Here is a 23,167-nt window from a genome sequence, read left to right as displayed (position 1 = left end):
TTTGACCTTCTTTTATATCCAAGCATCTATTGCCTGTCATATAGATAAAAACGACCTTGGTTTGTGTCACAGTAGCGAAGATAGATTTACTATGGACTGTTCAGATTGTAGGATATTTATATGAAGCGCATGCACCAAAAAAAATCATTGTGTTGTGAATGGGGCATACACGCACTCGATAACAACATTATGTAAAGAAACGTTTTGAAAAGTTTTAAGGAGGTCAGTTGACCTGACAGCAGGCCAGTCATATCAGTGTTCCCTCACGATAAGCTCCGCCCAGCTACCGTAAATCTCCGTGTATAAGGCGCATACAGGTCAAAGGTCATACAGAAATAGATTTGTTTTCTTTCGGCCAAATAACATGTCACATTTGATGTCATTGGTTATACCTTCAACGTGATTTATAAGAAAAAAATATAATTACTTTGGGGGGGGGGGTTGATCAAAATGAAGTAGCTGTATGGGATTACATAGAGCATATTCCTGTTAGAGATAGAAGAGAAACAAATTATGGGGATGTCGATGAGGATATTTTTCTTCTGAAAAGCATTAAGATATTGAACATGTTAATAAAAACCCACAGCTGAAAACATTATTCGTCCTCTTCTTATATTGCGTAAAATATCTAGACGCAATATTTTTACCCGAAAGTAGCTTTTTGAATTATTATTTTTTTACCTAGAACGGTTGGCAAAATCTGGATAACATTCTATATCATTTCCATCTACATCTACAGCTACTCTATACCAGAACTAAAGTGGAGCAGGAACACTATCATGTGGAGATTGGCGATAGAATCCTATGAACAGGGCAATAATAATTACAATATAAAGCACTAGAAACGTAGTATTAAGCTATACAAATGTGATTAGTATTACTGATATCTATGCTTTCTTATGCTCGAGGAACATGCAAGGGCTTTTTAATACTACCCTGTGGATTAATGTCAATTCTGTACATTACATTGTGTGCAAAACAAGAGCATTTTATACTTCCAATGAGAGCATTTTATACTATGGCTTCACCAAAAGCTAGGGTCACAAAGGTTTGTACGAACGATGCGTTCGTACACGAATCTCCCTGTTTTTCCATTGTCTTCCTGAATTCCCATTGTCTGGAAATCATTTGTATAGCGTTCGTAGCAGTTCGTAATGGCATTTGTGACAGAGGCTTTACACAAGCATGTCTGCAGCGCAAGGATATACAGGGTGTATCATAATAAAGGATATTGAAGTTTAATGACGATTTATATGGAAACTACTGATTTCATAATCAAGCACTTATGTCTGTTGTAAAGGACAGAATGTCCTCTTTTTAATGACACCCCAATCATACTTCTACTGTCACAGTTGACTGAATAACAAAGCATTGCTGTCCACCATGTGAAAGGTGCACTGTGACAAGTTAGCATTCAAAGATTAGTGCTTGTGTCAGCCCAGACATATTGAAATGCTGAACAATGAGTGGATTATGTGTCTAAGAAGGAAATGTTATCAAACTTGGCACAGTGCACCTTTCACATGGTGGACAGCAATGCTTTGTTATTCAGTCAACTGTGACAGTAGAAGTATGATTGGGGTGTCATTAAAAAGAGGACATTCTGTCCTTTACAACAGACATAAGTGCTTGATTATGAAATCAGTAGTTTTCATATAAATCGTCATTAAACTTCAATATCCTTTATTATGATACACCCTGTATACCGGTATCAACCAAATTTTATTTTTTATTCCATGTTCCCACTTTCATTATAGTTAAAACACCTGTCATGATAGAGGATGGTGATACTTGCCTGTTAAAGTAATTAAGATGAAAAGGTTGTTTCATAAATTCAATGAAATGTAACAGAAGGAAATACTTCCCAACTATAAATTGGATCTATTTTGACATTTGATCTGAGAAACCAATTCTATTGACAAATCTGACAAATGGTAGCAATCCAAAGTCATGTCCTTTTCCATTCATCTCAATACTTGTTCTACTTATATGATTCAGACAGGTAGATTGCCGGATTTGATCCCTTCTTCAGCCTGAATGGTAGAAATGTTTGCCGGAAGTCTTCATTCACTTCCCTTAAGGCGTGTCTTCATCATCTCGAGATTGCCAAATAGCCTGCTATTTCTGATTTGGGAAATAATCCCGAAGTAACAAATCGCGTCTTCACTATCTCGAGATTCAACCGCGAAACTTGAAACTCGACCTTGAGAAATTAGCTTGAGATATTTTGCTCAGCGTTAGCGCGTATTGCAAATCTTCGGTCTAGTGAAGACGCACAGGACAAATAGCTGGATATTTTGCCAAATAGTGGGATATTTTGAAAACTATCCCAAGATATCTTGGGATCACAATCTCGACCAAATATCCTTCTAATTGCTACTTCGGTCTGATGAAGACGCAAATTAGCTGGATAGTTTGCGATCGGGATAGTTCAAATAGCTGGATATTTGGCAATCTCGAGATAGTGAAGACAGGCCTTTAGAGTCAGAAGGAGGATAACCAGCCCTGTAAAGATGATTTCATCAAGTGCTCAACTGCTCATAGAGGTGCTGAATTTTTGTTTAAATAAAATGTGCATTTTAAACTGGTTTGAGCCCCAATCATTTTCAGACCGATTTATCATTATGGGATCAGAGTAGAGTATCACATTTCATTTCTGTTTCCTTTTTAGTATCTAGTCAATCTAGTCATGAAGTCTACAATGTTTAGTCTAGTCTCGTAAAACAATAAATCTTTCACTGGAATTATCTAATGTGTCAACTGAATGGCTCTGTATCATGAATAATGTTCAAGAGCCCCCAAGTATAATTTTGAGTGCCTGACAGAACAGCACTAACATTAAGTTTACATTTTTACCCCCCAAATATTTTCTTAATTTGGATAATGAAAGTAGGGGCAGATTTATTTGGGACCCCCCAACCATTTGAAACCCAAGTGACACAGCAACTGAAATTTGCCCCCCTCCCCCTCCTTTCAAGTGATAACCTCTTATTGTGCCCCTCCCCCTTTCAAAGCCTGGATTTGCCCCAGAATGAAAGGATATAGTGAATTGCCTTATAAGTTGTAAGTTTGTAACCTAGCTACTACTAAAACAGATTAGGCAAATTTACAGACTGATATATATATATATATATATATATATATATATAAAAGTGCTCGTAATAAACTTGTAAAGTACAGCTACGTCTCACGTTCCTAGACCATTTTCTTCACGCCTATATATGGTAGAAGTGTATTTCAAGGGTGAAATCTCGATGAGTTGAAGTTGAACTTGTTATCTTTTTGACATGAAGAAAATAACATAGTTTAAGTTTTATACAGCTCAAATTATGGACATTTCAGGAGAAAAAAAACATTCAGACAATTTGTCATCATTCTAATAGCTGTTTTAATGGCTGTTTTAATGTTTGCCTCGTACACCCGTCATTATGAAATATTTTGGTATTCATTTCAATCAGTGCACTTGTAAGTAAGCTTCACTTTCCTGTAAACAACATTGCAGGTCAACGAGCTTTTTTCTTCTCACAAACAACTCCTGCTGGGATTTCAATGTGCAGTTCCCACTTTGGGGAATGCACTGCCGCATATCACTTACCATGCCGTTCTATGTTGAGAGACGCCGATTACACTCTCTTTCACCCAAATTTCATAACAACAATGAATTTCATATCACACATCCCATTCCTAATGATTCCAGATGCATCAATTGTCATCTCGGGGCTTTCGTAGTGATGCGGCTGGCCCGACCAGTTCCAAAATGAACTGCGCTATTGATTTTTGATTCTTCACAAATATGCCTTCTTTTTTTGGTTTTTCCGGCACCAATTTAAAAGCAGCTGCTGAACAAATTGAAAATGTAGGGTTTGAGCATGCCCGGAGTGAGTTCTCATACAAAAGCTAGCACAAAGCTGGAGTTCTATGACTTGATGTTCATGCAAGACATTGGGATTTGGCAGTTAGGAGAGTTGTGAGCTTGACTTGAATGTGTTATTGATGATGGGACATGGTTAGTGACGGACAAAACATGAGATAGTCAGCACTGCTTTGGGGTTAAAGTATAGTCTGTTTTTTGTTACAAATATTTCATGCTGAATGTTGCAAAATACTTTCTCTATGTTATGATAACCTCTCTCTCTCTCTCTTCTTCTTCTTTTTCTTCTTCTTATTCTTCTTCTTCTTTTTTCTCCTTCCAATAACCTACTATGTTCAATGAAAAAAATCATGTTAAAAATCTTTTTTTTCTTCTTAATATTTGACCTGTAATGGATTAGAGAATATATGCATAAAATGGAAACATACTAATTGTATTTCCTGCCAATATAGTTTGAATTTCAAACTTGTACATGGCTAAAGTAAAAAAAAACACTATTCTCTCAAATCGTCAATAAATTCAGAATGCTGGTTTTCATAATATACTTAATTATCACACATGCGCCAAAACTTATAACAAATATTTAAGCTAAAACATTTGAAGCATTATGTAATATTCTTTTATTTCATAATGCATGTAATGTGGATGTAATGTGGATCCGATGTTAGCTTTTCAAGAACCTTTTCTATGTCTTTCAAGTTCATTTTGAGTTGAAGGCTGAATGAGATATTGCAAACTTCAATCTCCTCTTCTAGCTGGAAGGGTTAATCATTTTGGATAAAGTCATCCTCCTACATCATTTTGACATGGGCGATGTAATAACGACCTCAACATTTCTTCTACAGCAACAAAAAAATTGTTGAAATGTATTACTTTTATCCCCCCCCCCCAAAAAAAAAGACTAAAATGAATATAAGCTCTCATCCCCCTTTCAACTCGATGCTCTGGCTACGTGTCTGGTTGTCATAACAACCGAATCTGGAGAGATGTTTATTTCTAGTGAGGCAGTTGCACAGTTGTGTCATTGGTGCTCTGTGGAGCAGGACGTGCTCTCTCTGTGCTCTGCGTCGTCTGCGTCTCCCACTCTCCATCTCTCTCTCTCTCTCTCCCCACTCCATAACGCTCTCTGAGTGTCCAGGCTCCCTCCGTTCAATCTGCAGTTTGGACTTCACCCTGCACAGATGTAATAAGATCATTGTCGGGAATGCGAGGGAACTCTACACCGGAGGCCGATTTGTGATTATAACTCCGCCGCCGAAGACAACGGATCGTAATCCTCGTGGTACAGCCTACTCGTGCCCTCGGGGCAAGTCTCTTTTATTTGTCTCCTTCTTTTCATATTTTTTTTATTTGGTGAAATTACAGAAGGAGAGGAGTATCAGAAACATTGGAGGTTCATACCCTACATTTCTTCAAACTCCTGCCTGCCAAAGTGGAAGTGTACGTTTTTGACGTCTTCATAGACTGTCTTACCAATTTCGGTGAGTAGAGACTTATTTTTTGTAATCGTTCTGTCTCAGTTTACTCCTTAAGGCCTATTGTATCAAGCGGTTTTGTTTCAGGATATGTTATATGATGTGTTTATCTGTAAAAAAAAAACAGTGTATCTTTAATATGTACAGTTTATGAAGACTTTGGCTGAAATTCCTCAGTGGAGAGAGAATTTGGAAATGCAATCCATCCATTTTTCAGCTTGATTTGTTTTCTTTTGTGTCTTCCTTACGATGCACCTCATTTGCTTTGGAATGTAATAACAAGGAATTGTAGAAGGTTCAATATGAAGATGAGAGTTTATTCAATGTGTGTTTATTTTTTACTCTTGATTAATATTTGGCTTTGCTTATAAGATCATTAGATATTTTGAGATATATGGGCTTCCTTTTTGTGAGTTAGCAAATCAACTATCCTATCAAATCAATATTGGACAAATGAACGGAGAGCAAAAAGTTGGAGAGAATCTGATCTTACCTAAAAGTGAAATATGTTATCAAAGTTTTACATACTATAGAAGTGCAATTTATAATCCAAATGCTGTTACAGTCTGAATATCAGATTTTTAGGGGGGAAATAACCATATTGATGAAAAAGCTGTTGTTTAGACATAAATAATTCATTAGGTATTCGAATATCAGCTACTAGCTATTCTTTTTTGTATTTTTTTTAATTCATTTTTTTATTCACATGACATTTAAAAAAAAAAGATTTATAAGCAATTCAATTTATGCATGGATTTTCAGTCTCCTGCATATGCTCTGAATCTGTAAGTGAAGCTCCTATGATTGTGAGCTTACAGGGATCGATCAAAACATACTGGCTCATCATTTTATTCAATTTAAGAACTTTTACAATAGCTGCATTTAACAAATATCATCAATTTTTCTCACATTCCGGTATTTTATCGGAAGTTGCATAGCAACAACGGGTAAACATAACCAAAAGACCTACCTCTGGAGTGTGGTTTTTTTAAACACCGGCAGAAATTTCACTGATTTTTGCTCACTTTCTAAACATCAGTGAAATATTCTGGTTTTCGGTCACTTGACTCCCCTTGCTTCTCTGCAATCGCATGCAGAGCAGTGACAGGTCATTCACATGTACTACTCGACCCCAAAAAACAGAATGAGCAAACACACACCAACGTTGTTTATGGGTTTTTCTAATCGTCTAACTGGAAGGTTTTTTAAAAGGTGTTTTTATAAAATGATATTTGGGCTGTGTAAATGGGCCTTATCAGGTCATCTACAAGAATGGAGATTATTGTAGTGATAAGGGTATGTTGTGTGGAATTCATCTTTTGATTTTAGAAATTTTCTAAAAATGTCCATGTAATTGAAATCTAGTAAGCTATGATTTGACATGAAATACAGAAGAAAGAAATAGAAAACAGAAACTAATCTTTAAATGACAACCTTTAAATTGCTGAGTACACATTTCAAGAAAAAAGAATACCTTGTGGCAGTTGAAGTGTCTTGAAGGTTATGTAATAAACATCTAGAAATTTGACAGGTGTTTTCTTTATTCCGCACACAGCTGGTCTAACACTCACTTTTCTGACATATATTATGATTTTTCTTTTGTACTTGGTCTTTTATGTAAATAATAGGTATGCTACATGTATGTATCACTACAAATTTTCAAAATAACAACTCTGCTTTTGGTCAGTCAAGAATCAAAATCATTTCCAAATATCATAGATTTCACACCTAAAGCATTTTGTGAAATCGGACACTGAAAAAGAATAGATTGTAAGTATGATGAATCAATTTTGTATTTATTTGCCTTAAGTCATGTTTAATGAAAACCCAATAACGTTTACAGCAGTATAAAAATGATGTAGATTGCCAGCATCGTAATAAAGTCATTGACCAGATCAGTTGGGTATATATGCTGTAGCGGTATCTAAGTTGATTTTGTTAATGTTTTGTATTGTCTCAGTAGAGATGGTTTTGATCACAGTTTGACTGATGATAAGTGATAAAAAACAGAAAAGACATGGGTGATCGGATTGCATCTGGATGGAAACCCCCTAAAGAGTTATGTGCACAAATCCACCCTAGGGCCATTTCACTGTCTTATTGTATTGCCTACAGGAAGTATGTCATAATCTCACATTTTAATAGACGATGCATGAGGCTCTCAAAATTACCCTAGAGTGGATTTCTTGAACGTCTTCGCGATCATATGTCTGTTAAAAGAACAATATATTATATAGATTGTCCTCGAGGCAGTCTCATTTTGAAAATAAAAATAATAGTTGAAAAATATGGAGCATTATGAGGATATACAAGGCCCTGAATGATACAGAGAACTTTCTTCGGTTGGGGATAATCATAAAATGTAGTTTTTAAAGCTTCTACCCACCTTGAATTTTGTGGGAGAGCTTTCGTCCACTCCTGTGGACTTTCTCAAGCTAATTGATCAGTCACACGTTTTCTTTGCCCTGAATACTATATCTCTGATTAACCTAGCTTAAAATGAACTATCATGATAAGGCGCTCAAGTACAAAAAGAATTTGGTACTATCTTGGTTTTGACTGGCAAATGAAGAATAATGTTTTATAGAAGTACATTCGTGCTGTGGCATTGAATTGAAAATTGTGCCTTGGTGTTATTAGGGGATTTTTTAACTGGAATACAACACCTTTACAATGACCAATCACATAAGAGACGCTGTGAATTAAAAGTAATTTTTACACATGCTTTTATTCGACAGCAAGCTTTGTGCATTATCCTGGCAAGCGGAAGCCGGACTTGACCTCAAATTACCTTGTTGTGTTATAGACAATAGACTCCTTAAAGGGAAACTTTAAGAATGTCCACTCTGGTATCAACTTCATTTTAATAACAGCTAGAAAATGAGAGAAACAGATCTCATAAAGAACAAAATAGATATGAACTTGAAGGTGTAATCAATCAAAGACAGATTAGCAACTCTTTTAATCTCTCTTGTAAGCACTATCCTTTTTTCTTATAGAATTACATCAAATATTACTCTTTATATTTATTGATGGAGGAATTAATTTGTTTCATAGAGGGATATTTAGAAACATGTCCAAGAATAAATCTCTGGCAAAGGTATGATTAAAATGAAAATTGAGAAAAATCGACATTAATGCTTTTTTTATACAAAATAAATGGTGGGCTATTCGCGAGGGAAATCAAAGTGTTCCCAATATGTATTTGATCTATCATCACTTCTAGATTTTAAATGAATTTAATTCAAATGAATAATAAAGTTTTCTTTAGTACCTGAATGACCCACCTAATAGAGAGAATTTTCTGTCCAGAATGATTCAAGTTTCAGGTATTGCACGTGACAGGAAGTTCTCAAGTAAATAGAGCTCCTTACTTGACGGGAAGAAAGGCTATATGTTGGAAGAAGGAAAAACAAAGATTTTCTTTTGGACCCACTCGTGTTACGAGAACACAATCTGATTGGAGGGCAGGTGGACGTGTAGAATAATCCTGGGCCGGTTGACGAGCCTGCTCATCTATCCCGTTCCACGAATGTTCAAGGGCATCGCTCGCTTCATCCAACCCTCGCCAGAAAACAATTGGAGGGGTAGATAGATTAATAAGGATGGCAGCATCGATTCTCTATTCACCTGAGATGGGCTGATCCGTGCTGTCGTATCGATGCGTGAAGAAATGTCACTCCTGGTGAAGAGGGTAGTGGTTTGAATGTACCGTATGCACATTGCACACCTCGGAGGGAACATGAGATATAAAGTATCGGCAGTTGTGACTTTGTACCAGTCAGAATGTTTAGACAGTTTACAGCTTTTGAGCCCACAAAAGTAGACATTCAAAATTTTATCTCTTTAATTTACCTTACCTTACCTTACTTTTCCTCTTCCACCATAATATTAATGTTATAACTTGCCTATTCTTGGGACCATCAACCTGCTAAGCATTAATAGGCTTTTAATGGTGGCCCCTTTTAATTTTTTATTTTATATGAACTCATATTATGTACATTGTATTTTACCTTTACCTTTACTTTGTATTTTGTATTTTGAAATTTGCTTGATTTTTAGTTTTTTTAATGAAATATGAGTAAAGACTGAATAATTAATTATTAAGCTGCAGCAACTTTATACAGAGTTTGAAAGCAAACAGTTAATATTTTGGTAGTCATTAATTAGGAAGTATTTCTTATTGCACTTTTACACATTTATTATGTGATAATATAGAAAAAGTAACCTGTGGCATTGACAGAAATCCACCTTTAAAAAAATAAGCAGATATCAGAATAACTTAAGACGACCTACCTCAAAATGTATTTGAAACTCTGCCTGTGATATCTTTCTGATAATATAGTAGGACATGGCTTAAAACTTATTGAATTATATGTTCCTTGTCACTGTTATGTATCCTAGATGTATTGTATTTAAGATGGGGAAAGTAGAAGAGGAATTCGAAATAAACTGCTCCCCCGCAGCTGTTTAAAACTGTCATAACAGATGGACTTCACTATCAGATAAGGATTGTAATTGCTGTAAGCTACATCTACCTTTTATCAGTGGCGGTTTCAGGATTTGTTTGCGAAGAAAAAGGGGCACAATATTCTGAAATTCTCAAAACAATCAAAGAAAAAGGGTCATCAGATTTTGTGGATGTCTATTGGACTCAAAATTCTCTAATGACCCCACCCCAAAAAAAAGAAAAATCAAAAGTGGGGTGTCACTTTGGTTTTAAAAAAAGGGGGGCACAGGTTAGGTGTGCTCCACCTCCCCCCCCCCCCCCCCACCCCCATCCACCTTTACCTCACATGGGATGCCTTCAACATATATTTTATTGAATTTGTTCAGTCAAAAGATCTTTGATTCTAGCCATAATAAAAAAAATGTTGATAAAATCTATATAATTGTTTATATATTGTCTGTTTGGAGATAGAAGGGCATTAACTCATATACTGTAATACAGAGTTATCATCCTCGTAGCTCCAAGAGATGATATGAGCAGTTGAGTCAGGATAGGGGTATCTCCAGGAAATAGATGGATGTGATATAGATAACCTCTGAATGTAACATGTATGAAGAATAGAGAGAATGAAATGATGTATTACTATTGGTGCCTGTGCTGACTTGTAGGAAGCAATAACTTTTCATTGCGATGCTTTTCTGAGAATGAATGAGGCACAAAGTACCTGGAGAATGCAAATATACAATAACATTCTGTGTTGACTGTGTCAACTCATATCATTTTACTTATAGTTAAGAACCTTTTGGCTCTTAACAGAGACAGATGATATCATTTGCTAACAGCCAAAAGAGCATTCAGTTTTGTCTATTCAGACAGAGTTAATGCCCTTCTGGCGCTCTGCTGAGAGTCAGAGAGCTGTAACTCATGCCATTGCACATGATATTGACCTTTATTGATTTACACATAGTTTATCGCCCTTCTTGCTCTCTGTAGAGGGTCAGAGAGCATTAACTCGTCGCTGTTTTCACGAAGTGACGGTAGTGAGAAAAAAATTGCAAAAAATGCAAAATGCAAATGCAAAAATTGCATTCACTTTGCGTTACGATTTTCCTCACTACCGTCACTTCGTGAAAACAAGGACGAACTGATGTAGTTTAACACAGGGTTAACACCCTTCTGGCTCTCAGCAGGCAATATATGAAAGCCTTTATGACCAAACACATTTTCTTTCATCCTTCACCCTAGTTCATACCAAGGGCAATAGTCGTGTGTGCCTTTGAGAATGCAGGCAATATCTCTCTTTGTTACCATGTTTCAATATCATCATATCGTTTGCTGGTTTTATGGGGATCCATTCATGCAGGGAAGGGCAGTGGTAGTCTCAATGTTTGTCTAACACGTGAAATGCCAAGTGTGTAAATGTGTGTAGTATGGTCAATGAGAAACTAAACAGGTTACTTCATTTATGGCATTTGAGGGGTTAAAGAGGGGAATAAGAGCAGTGTTGATGTTACACAAAGCTTGATGTGTTTTGATCAGTAAACCCTGCTTAGAAACTAGGTTTGGACTGAAGATCTGAAAAATCAATATTTTATTTACTTTTTTGACAAAGACTACCCTGTTTTTCTTTGCTCATAGAAACAAGTACAATTCAATGGATTTTAACATTTCTACCCCGGAATATGTTTCAAACCCAATGAAACTAAGAATTCAAGATTAAATAAAATGGCTTATTAGAGATCACTCAATAGTGTAAGTCTTTGTGAAATCAAATAAGCATACATTTCAATTTGAAGAAGTGATGTTGCTTCTTTGGGGGAAATGTTTTTAAAAACTAATCGCTTGGAAATGTTTGGGTTAGAACAGTGCGCTGTGATCGTATGCGGGATGGGAAGGACCGTGCTCTTCAGAAGTCTTTGTCTTCCATTTTTTCAAAGGGTGGTGCACTGGTCTGCTTTAACATAAGAATCTATAGAGATTGTTTCTATGTAAGTCCCGTGCCATATCTCCTACTATTATCTCTGCCTGATATTGGCCAGACCAAACCGTTTCCTGATAAGCATCTCATTGTCAAGGTCATTCAATTTTCCCCTGAGGGAGCCGAAAGAATAATCAATTTTAGGCAGGATAATTGAATTGATCGTTAATAAAGATTAGCGAGGGTGTCAAAGCCGTTCACCCAATCCATGAGTTACATTGATCTTGGTTAGATGTGAAGGTACTATGTAAGACACAGTTTAGGATGTACACTGCCTGTATTTCACAAAAAGAGACAAAATTGCTGTTTTCTACAGTATGTATTAGTATTTCATCGATGCTGCTTTATTAAAAAAAAAGATATATCCTTTTGAATTTCAACTTGATTTCAAATATTTCAAATTTGTCATTATGGCCACCCAAGGAAACAAAGAAAGTGGCCACTGTAGACAGGTGGTCTTTCTAGACAGGTTCTAGAACACACATTTATTTCTTGAGGGAGATGAAATATGTAGCCACGACATACATGTTGCGTTCATAGAGCGGTGGCTATAACAGTTTGACTGTTTATTACACACACAGTTCAAGGTATGCTAAACTTGTCCTTGCTTTTTTGTATGATGTGTGTGTAGATCGAAATTCTGCTTATGATTTGGCAAATAATATCTTGAGTAAACTTCTCATTAAATCGTCTTTGATTTTGGTACAAAAGGTAATACTTTTATTTCTGGTAATGGTAAGAAAATGTAATTTTTATAAAACAGAAAACAAATTACAATAATGTTACAAATTCCCTTACAAATTTTATCAGCCATTGAAATTTGATTCAAAATGTATTATAGCTGAAGAATAGACAAATTAATATGAGAAAGTCATAGTTGCTTTGTCAAAACATGTCCTACATGTTTATAACATGATTTGTAGATTAAGTGTGAGCGATTTTTAGCAGTATCTTGTAAATTAGTCATATTTGAAAAGTCCCACCACTCATTTACTGCTTGATAAACAAATAATGATTACTAATCATTTCTCTATATATATAACTATACAATATACTAAACACAACATAACCTTTAAAGTATCCTCTCTGGAAGAAAAAAAAAATTATATATATATATATATATGAAAATATTAAGGCTGCTTAGTAACAATAATTCCTGCCTACAGCATGTAAAGGATTTATTATTCATAAGAGACTCTAAGTCTCCTAGATACGAGTGAATTCAAAGCTTCGATGATCATAGTCTGAGATATAGAAGGCACTGTACGTAGGCGCTCTAGCCTTTCAATTTTACAAGACCTCCAAGAGAGATATAGACAAAAGACAATGGTCTTGAATAGAATTGTAATTTGTCAGGGTTTTGATGGCGACTGGTTGTATCAGTTTTGGACATGTCTACACGATAGGTGGAATACATGCATGTATTTACATGCATTTACATGAAAAGTCTATGAAGTGTCATAAAATGAGTCTCATAAACTTTTCTTGATTGCAATTATGAAACAAATTTACTCTCTGTATTCACTAAGATGATGTAAAAAATGACTTGCTCAATATCTTGAGTTAAACCCAAAATGGTAGATGGAAAAGGATGTATACAGTGAGAAAAGTATTGAGTTGCAGAAAGTGATCTAGCTTAGGAAAGCTCTGAACAACCTTTACAACTAAATGAACAGCAAGTGAATACCTGGAACAGACTAAAACAGCAAATTTATGTTGTATTGTTAGACTAGGTTAGGGATTAAATTAAACAGCATCCTTTATTTTTAGATAAGGTGTAGTTTAACTCAAGATTGTTTGAAAGATTCTTGACATCCACTTTTCCTTGTTGTAAGAAAGTTTGTATGTCATCATTTTACTCATTCATAAGCCAGAGTTATATAATTTCATTTAATGCAATTTTAAAGTGCCTTGTAGAGCTCTAGACCCATTTTTGTTTGAGAAGCAAGCGTTGTTAGTTCACACAATGGACTTACATATTGACTGGTTGCAGAAAGGTCAAACTGACTTTTAATCAAATTATAATCAGGTCACTGGTCACCAAATATAATTTCATACAAAATTCATATTTCTAAGCAGAAAAAAAGGCGTATTTTTTATGAATTTTGCATGCTTCATTGTGATTGAAAGGTAGTAAAGAAGAAAAAACACCTGCAGATATTTTTGCGAAAGCCAGGGTCGCAGACATTTTAGCAAGCTGTTGTTTTGGCAATCATTCACAAAAGGTACTTACAATGCATCTCTGCACATTGTTCTGCATTTCCATGTGTTACAAGTTCACAAACCTACAACAATTTCATAGAATTTGGAATATCCTCCTGGAAATATAACCACATATATATTCTATATTTCTTATTCTCTAGGATTGTTAAATCCATAAGCAGTTCATTCTGTAAGAAGATCCGTCACTTTGAGTGGGAATAATTAAAAGTAAGTCTAAAATACATGAACATCATTGGTTTATCAGCAAATAGAATATCATTCAAGATGAGTAGATGAAAAATATCTTTTTAATGAATCAGGCAAAGTTTTATTGCAAACATATTGAAATGATTAGATACCGGTAGTCGATTTTTTAGCAGAAGAATATTAGTTTACAAGAAAATCTTACGGAGTATGCTTCTTTCATTATCAGTGATGAAAATGTAGAATAATGCAGAAAATGCTCTAAAGATTCACCCAATTTAATTTGATTTATATATTGAATTGTAATATCACAGTAATATCATGGGTACGATTGTGCGACTGCAAGTTACATTTTATAGTAATTTTCTCTTAAGCAATCATCATTTCACTTCGCTTGGCTTTGTTCAAAATATGTGCTTGGATCAGTGTGCAATAAATTCTCTATTAAATTTGCCTACCATTTCTTTATAGGGGGTAAAGGAATTAATTGACACATACTATTCTGTTCTTCTTTTCACGCTTCGAAAAAGCCTTTTTACCTGGCCGAACATGGGAAGCACTCACTCGTTATTAATTGGATTAGAAATGAATAGTTTTGTGTGGATCGTTGGTGAAGGGGGAAAGGGGGGTCTGATTACGACAAGCTGTATATGTGGACTCTCGAGTTGCTTTTTATTGCATGCCGGCAATAAGGCTCTTACAGGCGTGTATTTTGATGGCAGTAAAGTCCTTATAGCGTGCAACAGATGTTATTTGTATGCTGAATGGAGGATAGAGTTTCAGAGGGAATTAAAGGCTGCACTATTTCTCTTTCATGTTTTAAGGCATTTCTTTGAATCACTTGCTTCATGAGAGTAATTCAATTAGTACTTTATTTTCCAAGGTGAGCATGGTTACATGGAGAAGAAAATAATTCAGAGAAATGAATTACCAAATGCAGATCTCACATATTTTTAGAAATGTAAACTTGTAGTAGCAAAGTGGGGATTCTTTTAAGGAAATCTATGCACCTACTTACCTCCTAAACTTGAGACGAAAGTACATGTACTTGGAAACTGGAAATCTGTTTAATCTGAAATTTTGAATTTAATCACATCATTTTACTTCAAGGAATTTTGTAAATTGCATAAATTCAATGTTGTACATCAGTTATTTTGTGGCATGAAACTGTTATAAATCTAGACCCCTTACAACATTTTTGATTTTTTTTTTTTTTTTTTTACTTCTACTGTTTTACAGTTTTGCCTATTAATACAGTCAAACCTGCTTTAGTGACCACCTGTATAGAAAAATCACCTGTCTACAAAGACCACACTTTTTGGTACCCTTGAAAATGGTTTCGAAACATGTACTGAAGCAACCTGTACATAAAGTTCACCTGCCTATAAAGACCACGTTTCTTGTCACCCTTGAGGAGTCATTATAGACAGGTTTCACTGTAGAAGGGAATCCCTTGCAGAATATAGTTAATACTTGTACAAGAGTCTTATCTTTCATGACATTAGAGGTACTGCAACCTTTATAAAGGATAAAAACTGCATGCACCTCCAAAGTACATTGATAATCTACCAGAGGTGGCCAGTACTGAAAACTAAAGAAAAGGAAAAAGTTGCAAGCTTCAACAAAAAATTGGAAAGAAACAAAATGTGGGTGAAGTTTATATCACATATTACATATTACTCAACAGTACAATTAACCCCACTTTCCTGAAGAGAGAAAAGGGACCCAGCACTGATGCCCTCTTTTTTAAATTGAAATATGGTTCGTTGACCCTAAATTTCCTATTCCAACCCAATAATAAAATTCTCATGATTCAACTGATTGTGTTTTTGTTTCCCAAATTCTAGCCGCCATATTTTCCTTTTCAATAAATGCCTTTGAAAGTGGTTATTGCTTTTCTAACTCATCCAAATTTATGAGTTATATATTTCTATCCGTTTGCAACTCATGAATTTGCAGTATTTTTCCACCCATGGGTAAAGGCCTTTGGCAGTGCAATGTTAATTTGAAAGATGTGAGAAGTGAGACCTTTGTATCGTTATTTAGTCGTCTGAGAGGTAGGGTTGATAATAAGTGTTTTTTCTTCTCTTCCAACCCTTTCCATGATTTTGAGATTTTTAACTAATATTTAAAAAAAGCTTGTTTGTCTTTTCAGATTTATCAATCAAATAAATTTGTTAAGTCACATATTGTGAAAGATTATTTGTATTAGAATAACAGGGGGAAAAGCAATGTCAATCAAAATTTCCATCATAAAATTTGATTTGTCATTTAGATGTCTGCAAATTTGATAGCACCTTAAGGATAAACAAATCATAAAAATAATATTTTTCCTATCTAAACAATTGTAGTTTGTAGATTTCATGATTGATTTTGTTTGTTTTGTTTTGTTTTGTTTTTGTTTCATGAAAGCTCCTTGGCCAATTTTGCATTATTAATTACATCACATGCTATAGAGCTCTAGTCTGCTTCCAGATTGAGTGAATCTCAAAATTTTGTTCCAGTATTATGACTTGTACTCAGCTATAAGGTAACATGCCAGACTGTAGCACCATTCTCAATGTGGTATTTTATCTGTGGCAAGAGCTTTATAGTAAATTGCACAACGGATCAGATAAAATTAAGACATGTCAAATGTGATATTTCATCTGTATTAACAAGGGTGCGAATTTCACAGCAGACTTTAAAATGTTGATATTCTCATCTGTGGCAACAAGAAGTACCAATGTCTGTGTTTATACAATGCCTACTAAGATTCTTGCAACCTCATTGGTCGATTCTTGATCACATGACATGCGCTTAAAGTACCATTGAACAGCATCATTCTCCAGCCATGCAATTTCGTTTGATCCTTTCGCACCATTGCACTCTGACGTCACTAACGATGTACAAAGTACATTGTGAGCTAAGTGACGTCAGAGTGCAATGGTGCGAAAGGATCAAACGAAATTGCACTCCGCGTCAAAATAAACATAAATCTTTGTACGCGCGGCGCATGGTATGCGCATGGTTTGCTGCCTGCTTAATAGTGCACCCTCACTATCGGCAATTTCATGAATTAAAAACAAACAAAAATTCGCTGAGATTTAGGCCCAGAAAAACTGTTTTAAGCCCATTAACGTCCGAGGTGTTGTATAAAACAAATAGTGAATGGCCTTTATTCGTGCAATTGAACAAGATTTCGCATTCGGTGAAAGATGAGACGCTCTATTCAACTCGGCTGCGCCTTGTTGAATGTAGCGTCTCTTATCTTTCACCTCGTGCAAAATCTTGTACCATTGCACTCATGGCCATTCACTATTTGTCTAACATGTATGTTTGGAGCCAGAAGGGCATTAACTCACATAATTTACCACAAGGTTAACGCCCTTCTGGCTCTTAACAGAACATATAATAAGAGTCCTGTATGTATTACTTAACTCTTTTCAAAGTGAAGCTACCTTTTGCATTAATGTGGAGGAGATAGATATGAGACTGATGATAACGTTATTTCAACAGATCTGACAGGCTATTTTTTTCCTTTGTATGTTATTTTTTAAATATACTTCAAGAGAAATCCCATATCCATCAACTGAAGTAATCTTTGAATTGAAATTTGCAAGTGGCATTTCAATTTCCTATTAATGCATTTTTTTTCCTGTTCAACATATGCACCAAACCTGTATTTTGATTGTGGAAAGATTTATTTTGCCATTTCAGGGAGGATTATGGTAAAAAATGATGACAAGTTGATATTGGTCTGTACTTTACCTGCAAATCAGTATTATCAGAAAAGGATAGCTCTTTTCACATGATGTAGGATGAAAAGATTTTGTGTGGTTTTGAAATGAGTCACATTTCCATAAACATTTTATTTTCATAACATTCTTCTTTTCCCCACAACACCTCCTTTCTGCTTATACATTCATAAAGTATACACATTCTATGGAAATGAATGCAATCTATCTTATGCTTTGGAAATGTTGCCTAATTGTTATTTTTCATCATTTCGTAAGTACAGTGGGGTACTTTGTTCTCTTAAAATATTATTGTGGTCAATATAATAATAATAATAATAATAATAATAATAATAGTACATTTATAAAGCGCAGGAACTATCCAACATTAGGGATATATTCTACTGCGCTACAATATAGTAGTAAACAAATATAATCAATTTAATTCCTTGTGATTTGGAGCCGGGCAGATGACTTTCTACATTTTTAGAGGACCAAACATTTTAGTAATTGTACTATTAAGAGATATGGCAGACGCCCAAATGATGGGTATTATTCTTCAAATAGCCCCCCCCCCCCTTATTCTGTCCTTAGAAGTCAAAGTAGAGCCATTCACATCGGTCTGATAAACCTGAAGGAACCATTTATATTGGAAATCATACACTATGATGGGATTGAAGTATAAAGCCTATAGAGTAACGTATATTTTTTTTAAATCATTTTTTATGACATTGCACTATTTATGACCCCCAAATTGTGAAGATTGATACTTTGAGGAATTGAAAAGAAAATGAGCCTTCATTGCTTCATGTTTCATGTCGCAATCACAGCGAAGTACTTCCAACTGTTTATCTCAAATTTTTGAGGGTTTATTCGGTCATGAAATGCAGATTTGTTTGTTACTAAAACGCAAGAATGCTGCCCAATAATGACAAAGAGCATTAAACCATCAAATTCAGAAACACTAATGTAGCATGAAGAAAAAAATGGATACGGCCGGTGAACTTTGATATTCTTGTATATGGCTAGTCAGGTTTGTGTAGTGCTTCAAACATGGAAGCCGCTGTAATAGGAAGCTTGTATTAGCAAGAAAGATGCACGGAGGAAAATCCATTTTGTTTGAGATTCAAATCCTGTTAAAGGCCACACTATTTGTCATCACATCAATTTATGCATTTCTGTCCTAGACTTTGTTTGACTCAATCCATGCGATTTATTGTATTTTCATCCACTCATCTACAATGTTCAAATCTTGTTGGCTGTCCCAACGCAAAAGGCTGTAAATGCAGTGTTTTGTAAGTGGCAGCAACAGCCTTTTGGCAGGCAGGAAAAACTCTATGGTTTCATGAAAGTAGCTTCTCACAAGATGACTTTGTCAATATTTTCCAGTTTTCCGGTATCTTGCGTTTTTATTTCCCACCCCCTCCCCCTTGTCCGTTTTGTCAAAATATGACTTTCTTAAAATATTGTATTGTTTCAGATTCTCTCATTTTTCTCTGTCGCTCATATGTCTTTGCTCATGTTTCTCTTCTCTTCTTTCTCTTCTTTCTCTTCTCTTCTTTCCTCCCTCTTTCAATTATTCCTCCCTGCATCTGATATGCGGATATTCTTTTACTGTTTGATTTTCACCTATTTCTCTTTCTCTCTTTTACTCTGTCTAAAAACTTTCTCTCTCTCTCTCTCTCTCTCTCTCTCTCTCTCTCTCTTTCCCTCTCTCTTTCTCTCTGCTTCTATCCTTCTCCTTATTTCTGTCATTCTCCATCTTGTTTTCTCTCTTATTCCTGTACCCATCTCCTGCAGATTATGATGTTGATCCATAAAAAGCTTTGAGTAATCCCCATAAAGGATACAGTATAATATTTTCCATTAATATAATTAATATTGCTTACTGATGGAGGTTGCCATATCCTCAGATTTAGAAGCAATCCATGAAAGTAATATTTAAATCAGAACAAATTTTATTACAAGTTACTCAGAAAAGGGAGGTTCGAGACTCAAGAATATTGATATTGATATTGATAAAAGATACTAGTAAAAATACTAGGGGGGATCGCAGGCCAGTCCTGATTTCAAGCCAGAAAATCTGACATCACAGACCGCAAAACCCTTGCATAGAAGACCTCTTGAGCAATTTATCAGAAAAGAATTCAATTTGAGGGAAATGGGATCGTGTCATGTATGCAGTCATGAGGCTAGACCATGTTCTAGTTGTGTGTTAATGAATATTGATGATGGCTCGGTCAGTACAGAGCGGGTCAGGGATGATCTTTTGTACTTTCAGGAGAAAGACACAGAGCCTAAGAGGAGGTTCAGGTGATTGCAATGTGAGCCCCAATCTGGCAAAGAATGACAGAAATGTATTTAACATGAAAAATGATAACAATTGCAGGGATGGGGATTTTTCTCCAAAGCTCTGTCAAAACTCCAAATAAACCTGACTTCCAATATCATAGGTTTAGACATTCATATTTGTATGAAAAGATATACAACATAATAATCGAGTACCTTTTTAATTTTCACTTATTCATTGTTATCATTATATTATTTACAGAGAGCCGTAGGAGCAGTATACAGTGTTAAAGGACTTACCTTCATGCCCTTCTGTCTCTAGAAGCAGACAGTGTTATCTGATCTTTTGTATATATTTTACAGGAGTAATTTTATTACCAAATTCATAGAAAGTTTAAATTTCTCTGAATAATATGATTAGATATAATGGATATTCATAAATAGTACAACTTTCACACAAATTGTGATTCAGTCACAACATGTGTGACGTTCAGAAACATATATCCCCAATCCTCTAAAAGCAGAGATGCCATTTTTCTGATTTTTCTGGGATTATCTTCATAATCTTCTAAATAAAAATGGTTCCAAAAAAACAGAGAAAACTCTCTCTCTCTCTCTCTCTCTCTCTCTCTCTCTCTCTCTCTCTCTCTCTCTCTCTCTCTCTCTCTTTCTCTCTCTTTCTCTCTCTCTCCCTCCCTCTCTCCCTCCCTCTCTCCCTCCCTCCCTTTCTCTCTCTTTCTCTCACTTTCTCTACGTGTTTGGAAGGGTATGTGAAGGAGATTGAGGAGGAAATCAAAACCGAGAGGAAGATGTTGATGGCTTGAGGTGAAAGTCATGGACACATACATACTCTCAGGAAGTGATCAGGATAAACAACGATCCCATACATTGCTATCCTTGTATGTTGATCAGAAAGCAGTTCATGCAGAACATTGGTGGGCTCTTGTGCTTACAGCATGTGTAAGGCAGGTATCTGCACATGTATCCATGTGTAAATATATGAATCGATAGTTCTTAAAAAGCATATTTACATGCATTGAAACTGTTGTTTTTTGTGTAATCTGGAAACACAAAACCCTTGTGGCTTCAGGGGGCCTTTACCCCTGGACCCCACCATGGGCCCTACAGCAGGCCCCTTGACCCCGGCTGCTGTAGGCTATACTCGCTCCACTTTAACATTCGAAACATTTTTATGACTCTCGGTAGCATCTCTGTATAAGGTAATTCAATAAGTTATTGTATTACCAACGGCTATTAGAGGTAACCATATCTCTCATTAATATGACATTGACATTTATTATCATATATAATTTTCACCAAGTTCTTGATTTGATTAAAATATATTTATATATATCCTCATGAAATTGGAGTGTGCTATTGAGGTAATAGAACTAATTTTTAAAGGTTTGTGTTTAGTCTCGTAAGCATCATACCAAATTGTTTGTCAAACTATTGATATTTTGTAGAATCTACTTTAATTCTTTTCGTCACACCGCTACATCCCTGGGCCTCATTAAAAATGCAGAATCCAATTTAATTTCACCAGGATATATATATAGGGCTCTGTCTTTGATGAAATGGAGATGTTGTCATTAGGATCCCCTGAGGGAGGGGGGGGGGTGGTGAGGTTGAAGCAGAGACCAGGAACGTAAGTAGCAAAAGTGCAGACAGAGAGTACAAATACCTTAGACCCATTTGTAATGTATCATTGGCTACCTTAATGATACTTGGTAATGGGCCAATTGATTACTGAATAAAGCGCACGCAGCACCAGCACCATTTGAATGCATGTGAGACTGTAGGGTGACAAGCCATGACGTCGAGGCTTTAGTCGAGACATCACGCCAGAACTTTGCTTGATTGAAATTGGTCGGGAGACGTGACTCCGGCATACCTTTTGCTTGCTGTTTTTAATTGAGAGGAGGGGGTGATAGCGAGAGACCCCTCTTTCCATACCAAATAAGGGCTGTGATGTAACCATGATGTAACAAAGGGAAGGTAGGATAGGAGGATTAAGTGAGGGGTTCTTATGCACATACACAATTATCATTACAAGGAGTTGACATTTGACGTACATCTCAAATCTACTGACCCTTGCTCTTAGGGTATAACTGCATCATATGTTCCCCTCTTTGAGCTGTATACCTGAAGATTTATTTTGCAGCATGATATATTGGCACGCATTGTCAGTGCTTTAAGGAGATGTATCTGTCAAATTACTTAGGGACTGATGTTTATGGTACAAATTAAATTAGTGGTCAAAGATCAAGAAAACACGCGGACAGGTATAAGATTAATAGTAATTCATTTTTATATCCGGCTGTGTCTGGCTGTGTCCTTTTTCTCATTGTATGTCTGTTTTATCTTTATCTTCTGTTTACTCCTCTTTCTCTCATTCCCTCTCTCTTTCTCTCTTCTCTCTCTCTCTCACACACACACACACTCTCTCTCTCTCTCTCTCTCTCTCTCTCTCTCTCCCTCTCACTCTCTGCTTGTCACTTTTTCCCTCCCTTTCTCTTCAACTGTTTATGTACCTCTCTGTCTGTCTCTGTCTATCTCTCTCTCTCTCTCTGTCTATCTCTCTCTCTCTCTCTCTCTCTCCCTCTCTATTTCTTTTTCTTTTTCTTTCTATTCCTTCCTCCCTCCCTTCTTTCCCTCCATTATTTATGTTGTCTCTCCTTGTCAGTCTTCTCTTCCCTTTAGCTAATAGTTAAAGAGTAACACATTGAAAGCACAAGTTTCTGTATGCCAATGTATAAAATATTACCTGTTTTAAAAGTCACCCCTGCAGTTGTCAGTTTGGGTATCGTTTCACCGTTAACGACGTAGACGAAATGAGCTGTCAGTAGCAAATGTGATTTAAGGTAGCAAATTTCAAAATTTATCGTAATAAATATTTGTAATTATCTTGCTTTGGATCCGAGACCTTCTGTTTCTCACTGATTTATTTCAATTCCAAATCAATGCAGCAATTATCAACGC

At 35.7% G+C, this 23,167-nt stretch overlaps 1 long non-coding RNA gene across 1 annotated transcript; it reads left to right on the top strand.

Annotated features, from left to right (window-relative positions):
* Positions 1–4,936: 4,936 nt before the first annotated feature.
* On the top strand, positions 4,937–21,402 carry LOC115920136. Its single transcript, XR_004062193.1, has 4 exons — positions 4,937–5,352; positions 9,094–9,100; positions 16,723–16,725; positions 21,392–21,402. It is a non-coding gene; the product is annotated as an uncharacterized LOC115920136 (long non-coding RNA).
* Positions 21,403–23,167: the final 1,765 nt, after the last annotated feature.

Source organism: Strongylocentrotus purpuratus, unplaced genomic scaffold (assembly GCF_000002235.5).
Source record: "Strongylocentrotus purpuratus isolate Spur 01 unplaced genomic scaffold, Spur_5.0 spur5_scaffold_8, whole genome shotgun sequence".
Classification (NCBI taxonomy): Eukaryota; Metazoa; Echinodermata; class Echinoidea; order Camarodonta; family Strongylocentrotidae; genus Strongylocentrotus; species Strongylocentrotus purpuratus.
The sequence above is the reverse complement of the archived record's forward strand: the minus strand, read 5'-3'. Positions and strand labels throughout refer to the sequence as shown.